At 56.0% G+C, this 8549-nt stretch overlaps 1 protein-coding gene across 9 annotated transcripts in view; it reads right to left on the bottom strand.

Annotated features, from left to right (window-relative positions):
* The window catches only part of PRKCZ (protein kinase C zeta), a 125145-nt gene that overhangs the window by 1899 nt on the left and 114697 nt on the right, over positions 1 to 8549 (bottom strand). The window lies entirely within an intron of this gene.

Raw genomic sequence — 8549 nt, 5'->3', positions numbered from 1 at the left:
TCATTCATTCATTCCCTCCCTCGCTCTCTACCCCACTCATTCATTCACTCTCTCACTCCCCCGCTCTCCAGCCCACTCACTGGCTCACTCACTCTAACCCACTTTCCCCCTCATTCCTCACCCGCTCTCCAGCCCACCCTCAAACACTCGTTCACCTGCTCACTGGCACTCCCCTTAGGTGTGTGCTCCTGTGCCAGGCCCGGCTTGCTCAAGGCTGAGATTCAGCTATAAGCAGAGCCCAGCCTGGTGGAGCCACCATTCACCAGGCTTGAGGGGAGGGCATCACGTCCGCTCTGCTCCCTGCGAAGCCTGGAGCCAGGCATGGGGCCGGGTGGGTGCAGCTGGTGAAAAATGCAGCCACCCTCCAAGGCCCCCATCTCCCTGCTGACTGAGCACAACAGCCCAGCTTATGGGCTGATCGCAGGGCACCCAGCAGCCACCTTCCCCCTGTGAGAGCCAAGGCTCCCAAGCCCAGAAATGCCCCCAGCGTGGCCTTGCTTTGGCGGTGCCCTGCCTCCTGGGGGCAACATTCCCCAGCAGATCAACACTGGCACCGCACGGACCCCGCCCTCAGGACCCTCCAGCCGTTCAAGCTGGAATCAACCTGTTTCTGCCTATTTAGGCCTCCACCTCCGAATCCAGGTGCTGCTTGGCAGGAAGATGCAGGGCTGGGGGCCTGGGTCTCGGATGGAGGCTGCCGGTGCAACCCCCACTCTCCACTGGGGGCCCAGGGCGGGCTCTTGGCAGGAAGATGCAGGGCAGGGGGCCTGGGCCTCGGATGGAGGCTGCCGGTGCAACCCCCACTCTCCACTGGGGGCCCAGGGCGGTCTCTTGGCAGGAAGATGCAGGGCAGGGGGCCTGGGCCTCGGATGGAGGCTGCCGGTGCAACCCCCACTCTCCACTGCGGGCCCAGGGCGGTCAAGAACACCAACAACAACAAAAGCTGAACTGGGAAGGAATCATGGAAAAAACCCTCAGAGGTTTTTGGGAACTTATAAAGAAATGCCCACACACATTCTACTAATGTGACATCTACTAGGATGCCAGAAAAACAGACAAATCCTTCGCACGCAAGGCTGGACATGGGTGAGGGCTGCAGCCGTCTGAACGCTGGGCCACAGCAGCTTCCACAGCCAGGCCACCGGCTAAGGAGACTGCTGAGGAGCAAAAGGGAGGGACAGGGCTGTCCCGGCAGGCAGGGGGGTCGTGCGCACAGAAGGGCTGTGGGGACAGGACGCCCCCTTCATTCATCAAGTACCTGTATTATTTGCCAGTAAGAAATGTTTCCTGATAAAATGTGAAAAAAAGGGAGCATTTCCCAAACGACTTTTCCTCCCTTAGTCCTGGGCTGCTTCAGTTTCCTAAGCAGCAGGGCTGGGCACGGAGCAGGACCCAGCTGGAGCTGCCCAGTGTCCTCCAGCCCCCCGCCCTGCCGGTTCTTTGCTACAGGTTTGAGGGGGCCTGTTTCCCTGACGGCATCCCCAGGGGCCAGCGTTGCCGCTTCTTGCTCAAAGCCCTCAGTGGGCATCTCTGCAGCTCGAACGTGGGCTGCAGGTCAGGGCCCACAGTGCCTGACGTGGTTGCCCACCGCCACCCCTGCACCCAGACACAGGCGCCCTGGCCTCACGGAGCAGTGTGTCTGAGTGCACACCGGCCCCGCGCCGGACTCTGGCAGTAGCAGGGGCCACCCCTATGGCCGTAACCACAGCAGGGAGCTGATACACAACAGGGCGTCTGCCCTGTGTCGATGGGGCCGGGGGCCTGAGAAACGGCCTGAGGGAGGTGAGGACTGGGGCCTGGGGAGGATGTGTGGGCAGGGCACAGTCGTGAAAAGGCCCCAGGGTGGGCATGTGCCCCATGTGCTGGGGACCGCAGAAGGATCACAAGGCCTGAGGAGGCTGAAGGGGAGGAGGCTTCTGGACACAGGAGGACACTGCTGTCCGTAGGGCCGGGCAGGACACTGGAGGCTTGGTGGGGTGGCAGGGGTGGGGTGGGATAAAGCAGCAGGGCTCGAGGGCTGGGCTGGGCACCGCCTGGACGGGCCCTGCAGGCCTCCAAGGGGTCAGCACGCCGGGGGCTGCTTTGGTCAAAGTCGCTGGCTGTATGGAAACGGCCCAGAGCCAGTTCTTGGCAATGATACGGGGAGGCTCCCAAGACCACCCTGCGCTGTTGGGGTGATGACCGGTGAGCACCTGGGCAGCCACCAGAGGCAGGCCTGGGCCCAGGAGGCAGTGCCCAGGGGGTGCAGGGGACTCCCGGCTCCTGGTGCCCAAACCACAGGAAACTCCCAGAGTGCCACAGGGTGGTGGCACAGCACACAGTTGTCTGTGCGTCCGAGTCATCAGTGTGTCTGAATTGTCCATGTGTCCGAGTGTGTCCATCTGAGTCATCCGTGCGTCTGCGTGTCCGAATTTCTGAGTCGTCCGTGCATCCGGGTGTGTGCGTCTGAGTCGTCCGTGTGTCCGGGTGTGTGTGTCTGAGTTGTCTGTGTGTCTGGGTTGTCCGTGCGTCTGTGTGTCCGAGTGTCTGAGTAGTCCGTGTGTCTGCAGCTGGTCCCCACATCCATTTTCATAAACACACTCAGGTCGGCCTTGTGGTAGCACCCCCCATGGGCAGGGAGGAAGGAGAACTGTGCACCCCATGCACAATTAGTGCCTGAAGCATAACTCACTGCTTACTTATATCTAGCTTATATATACAATTATACTTAGTCCCATATAATCTTTCTATTTAATCATACAGGTATCGTAGTCGGAGCTGTACTGACACATTTAGTGCTGATTTATAGACTCCTTCCATACAACCGTATAGTAGTTTGTACTAGGAGGAATGCCTGGAGCAGTCACAGAACAGACGCAGTACATGGGAGAACAGCCAGACCAGGACGAGAACCAAAGACCCAGGCGGTGGCGTCCCTGCCTGAAAGGGCAAACGCCGTATGGCAGGCCTGGAGCAGGAGCCTCTCCTCCTGATAAAGGAGTTGTAGCACCTTGCATCCAGTTCCTGTGGAAAGTCGGCCTCAGGCCTGAGATCCTGGAAGTAACCGAGGGAGAAGAACCCCCCTGGTGTGACCAGTCACGGCGGCTGTGCACCCTGTCAGTCTTTTCTCCCTTCTGTGCTGGCTCAAATCATCCTCCCATAAATATCTTAGAGAAGAGCACACGTCTGTCAGCTCCCACTGCACTGGCTTACAGCATCCTTCTATTAGAAACCCTTTGAAGCCTCCAGCCCCCAGATAAGAAGTGTTGCGGATCTCTCTCCTGGAAGGAGATGAGATGGCTGATCACTAGCAGCTCGGGATTGCAGCTCCCACTGAAAGAGCAGAGAACCAGAGGACGCCGCACTTTCAGATCAATTTTTGTTGCTCACACACCAGGAGATTCCCAGCGGAGGAGCCCCACGTGTTGCCAGCGCGACTCTTGAGGCCGGTGAGGCAGTTTTGCCACTGCCTTGGAGCGGCGGTTCTTGGTGCAGAGTCAGAAAAGCACCATCAATCTTAACACCGCTGTTTTGGCCGGCGCAGTGGGTTGCTCAGATTCTAGCGCCGGGAATCAACAAGTTGGACGTCTATTCAGAAACCCAACTATAAAGACGGTAATTATAAAGACCACAGATGGATAAATCTATAACGAAGGGAAGAAACCAGCCCAAAAAGGCTGAGAATACCCAAACTCAGAACGCCTCTCCCTCTACAGGGGATCACAGTTCCTCATCAGCAACAGAACAAGGCCTGATGGAGAAAGACTGCGTTCCATTAGCAGAAGCAGACTTTAAAAAGTGGATGATAAGAAACTTCTGGGAATTAAAAGAACTTGTTCTAACCCAATGCAAAGAAACTAAGAACTTTGAAAAAAGGTTTGATGAAATGTTAACAATACAGTAATACACAATTTAGAGAAGAATATAAGTGAATTAATGGAGCTGAAAAACACAACACGAGAACTTCGCGAACTATGCACAAGTTTTAACAGCCGAATTGATCAAGCAGAAGAAAAGATATTAGAGGTCGAAGACCAACTTCATGAAATAAAACAACAAGACAAGATTAGAGAAAAAAGGATAAAAAAGAACGAGCAAAGTCTCCAAGAAATATGGGACTATGTGAAAAGACCCAATCTACGCTTGATAGGTGTACCTGAATGTGACGAAGAGAATCAATCCAAGCTGGAAAATACGCTTCAGGATATTATTCAGGAAAACTTCCCCAACCTAGCAAAGCAGGACAATATTTAACTCCAGGTAATACAGAGAACACCACAAAGATATTCCTCAAGAAGACCAACCTCAAGGCACATAATCGCCAGATTCACCAGGGTTGAAATGAAAGAGAAAATACTGAGGGCAGCCAGAGAGAAAGGTCAGGTTACCCATAAAGGGAAGCCCATCAGACTCACAGCAGATCTCTCAGCAGAAACCCTACAAGACAGAAGAGAGTGGGGGCCAATATTCAACATCCTTAAAGAAAAGAACTTTCAACCCAGAATTTTACATCCAGCCAAACTAAGCTTCATAAGCGAAGGAAAAATAAAATCTTTTGTGAACAAGCAAGCACTCAGATTTCATCACCACCAGGCCTGCTTTACAAGAGCTTCTGAAAGAACCACTACACATAGAAAGGAACAACCAGTATCAGCCTTTCTAAAAAATGCCAAAAAATAAAGAACATCAACATAATTAAGAAATCGCATCAATTAATGGGCAAAACAGCCAGCCAACATTAAATGACAGCATCAAACTCATATATATTGTTATTAATTCTAAATTTAAATCAACTAAATCCCCCAATCCAAAGACACAGACAGGCAAAAAAAGCCAAGACCCATTGGTATGCTGCATCCAGATCCATCTCACATGCAAGGATACACAAAGACTCAAAACAAAGGGATGGAGAAAAATTCACCAACCAAATGGAGAGCAAAAATAAATAAATAGAAAGCAGGAGTAGCAATTTTTGCTGATAAAATAGACTTCAAAGCAACAAAGATCAAAAGAAGCAAAGAAGGACATTACATAATGATAAAAGGATCAATGTAACAAGAAGAGCTAAAGATCCTAAATATATATGCACCCAATACAGAAATACCCAGATATATAAGACTTATAAAGAGACTTGGACTCCCACACAATAATAGTGGGAGACTTACAGATCAATGAGACAGAAAGTTAGCATTGATATTCAGGACTTGAACTCAGATCTGGAACAAGTAGACTCAATTAACATTCATAGAACTCTCCACTTTAAATACACAAAATACACACTCTTATCAGTACATCACACGTATTTACAGGTTTAAATGAAATATTGGTTGGCTGCTTGTTAATTATTTTCTTCACTCATGACCCTGCCCCCCGCTTGTACCTAATAAATACAAAAAATACAGATGCTTCTGGGCATTTGGGGCTCTCGCTGATCTCCGCTCCCAGGTGGTGTGGCCCCCCGAGACCAGATGCTCTTCACCAGTTCTTCAGTGTCCTGTCTCCTTACTTCTCAGATCCTGCACTTCAGCACGGCATAACAGTCACCCCACGACACTGTGGGGCCCAACAGCCCTACAGGCCTTAAATCCCGGCCGAGGTGCCATTACTCAAGGTGTCCAGCTGGATACCCCACACCTGCCCCATACCGCACAGCATCGGGGGACAGACGGGTTCGCGGTGGCCAGGCCAGGGCACTGCTGCCTTTGGCACACTCTGGGCACGAGAATTTTATGGCCACACAGGTCGGCCCTGTGTAGTGGGGCTGGCACCAGCCCAGCTGTAGGGCCTACCCCTCCCCGTGAAGTCGTAGCTGTGATCCCCAATCCTGACAGCCTCCATCGCCCCACGCCTCCCACAGCCGCCTCCCGCCTGGTCCCACGGCTGCCCAGGCCCAGGTGTCCTTTCTGTGGGCCTCCTGTTACCCGCCCTCCTCCACATCTTCCCGTTTTCCCCTCCTCTATCACTGGCTTCTTGCACAGCACATGAAGTAGCTGGGTTCCTCCCAACGAGCTCCTAGGAATGTGCCTGTCACTCGTGGGAAAGTCCCGAGGCTCCCATGACACAAAGCATCAGAGTCCTTGCTCCTCCCTGGAGCCTCCCACTGGCAGCCCTGGACCCACGTCACGGACGTGATGGGGGTGGGAGGTAAACCGCTCCTGGCTCAGAGGCAGAATCTCCCCGGCAACGTGGCAGCAAACAACTCTCAAGAGGAACGGCTGTCACCACGCAAATGTTTCCATCCGTGGGGAGACGAGCTGGCGCAGCACTGCCCGGCCACGTTGGATGCATGGGGTTGGGTAGCCTGTGGTGGCTCAGCTGTTAACCCGCCACCCCCATTCACATCAGTGGGGAGCTGGGACCACACCGGGAAATCCAGCACTTTGAATCCCAGACTCCTGATACTCACAAGGAGTACGTATCAGGTGTTCCACAAACCCTCGGCCTTTGCACCAAGCACTGGGGGTCCCACAGCAACAGGGACCTTCTCAGAGTGGCAGCCCCAGCCAGCAGCCCAGGACCTGCTGTCGGGACCCAGTTCCTGCAGGATGGGCATGTCCGTCACTCAGTGCTCACCCAGGACGGGCCCAGCAACTTCCCCATGGCCTTTGCTCCCAGACAAACTGAAGGGCTCAGCATACAGGAGACTGAGGACGCGCCTGGACCCGGTGGAAGATGGGGTCTGGACACAGTCCATGGGAGCCCCCGACGAGACGACGAAACGCGCCCCACCTCCTGGTACTCGGGGTAAGGAAGGTGCATCTGCCCTGCTGGTGGGCGGGCCATCGGCAGACAGGCCTCTTTACTCCAGGGCAGTGGGCAGGAGGGCCGGCTACATGAGGAAAGCAGGGGTAGGGACCCGGTGCTGCACACCTCAGTGGTCGCCGCTGACGGAGCAGTGCCGGGGTAGGCAAGGAGGGGCTGGGGTGGCTCGGGAGTGACTGTGACCCCGTTCCAGCTCTACCCTCGGACACTTGGGGGCGGGGCAGGCACCATGTGCTTTCACCATCCACCCCGCTGCTCCCACCGCCTTCCTGAAGTTTGAGAAGGCGATCCTGAGTCCACACGTGGGGACCAAGGCCTTGTGCCGGCCCCATTCCCACAGGAAGCTGACACCCACCGAGGGGCCATTCTCACGCTGTGCCCACTACAGCCCGTGGAACTGAGTCCAACACAGTACTGAGGGGCCCCAAAGGAACCAGAAAGCAGCACTGCAGGAAGAGGCGGCCCCTTGAAAGGCTAGACCAAGACCAGTGGGCCGGCAACTGTGCTCTGAGCATCTGCCCCAGAGAAACACACACGCGTCCACACAGAAACGCATCTGCCCCGGAGAAACGCACACGCGTCCACACAGAAACGCATCTGCCCCGGAGAAATGCACACGCGTCCACAGAGAAATGGTTCACAGGTGTGCAAGGCTGCACGGTTCACAATGGCCAGTAGGTGGAGCCCACCTGGTGTCCACTGAGGGCAGCTGTGTGACGCAGTGTCCACGCAGCGGTTGGGGTTCAGCCACAGGGTGGAGGAGGCAGCGCCACGTGCTACCGCGTGGATGCACCTTGTGGAGACAACGCTGAGGGGAGGGGCAGGAGTGGAAGGCCACGGTGCGCCCAGGTCCGTTTCCACGACACATCCAGACCAGGCAGAGCTGTAGAGCCCGGCGAGGTGACTGGTGCAGGGTGTGAGGAGAGGCTGGAGTGGGCTCAGTCTCCTCTGGGTATGGGGCGATGAGCGATGAAGTGATGAAAGTGATCGAGGTGATGGCCACGTAAGTCTGGGACTGCTCAAAACCACTGAGTTGTGGACGTTGGGTGAATGCAGGGAGTGCCCACCTTCTGCCAAGCTCACCTGGTGCACCCCAACCCTGCTGAGGCCAGCTAAACCAATCTGGCCAAAATAGCCACACCTCTTTCTAGAAGCCTCAAGAGCTGATGGGCGGTGAGGAGGCAGTAGAAGCAGGGCGACGGGACACCGCCCACGAAGGGGTTCTGCAGTCGTGGGACCCAGGTGGGACCCAGGGCCGCCGAAGGCCCTCTGAGAGACAGCCGTGGTGAGTGTGAGCTGGAGTCACCTGGCAATTGCGGCAGAGACGCAGACCTCTCCCAGCCAGAGGCCAAGGGTGGCCTCGTGGTCCCCCCCCCCCCGAGTACCAGCTAGGGTAGGGTTAGACTCCTGCTCAATTAAGACAGTGCTCCAAAGAGAAGGAGCCCGTCGCTCTGCAGGCGGTCTTCTGCCCTCATTCGTCCACTCCTGGTAAAGCCAGAGTGGCTGAGAGACAAGATCAGGGGCCCGGCGGGCACCAAGGCTGCACCCAGGATAAGGCTCTGGAGGAGCCCACGGCGCTGGAGGACCTCACGGAGCTGCAGGACCCCACGGCGCTGGAGGACCCCACGGCGCTGGAGGAGCCCACAGAGCTGCAGGAGCCCACGACGCTGCAGGACCCCACGGCGCTGCGGGAGCCCAGGGCGCTGGGGGAGCCCACGGCGCTGGAGGAGCCCAGGGCGTTGCGGGAGCCCACGGCGCTGGAGGACCCCACGGCGCTGGAGGAGCCCACGGCGCTGCAGGACCCCACG

Source organism: Sapajus apella, unplaced genomic scaffold (assembly GCF_009761245.1).
Source record: "Sapajus apella isolate SASKATOON/1434 unplaced genomic scaffold, GSC_monkey_1.0 scaffold127, whole genome shotgun sequence".
NCBI lineage: Eukaryota > Metazoa > Chordata > Mammalia > Primates > Cebidae > Sapajus > Sapajus apella.
This window is presented reverse-complemented; position numbering and strand designations above follow the sequence as displayed.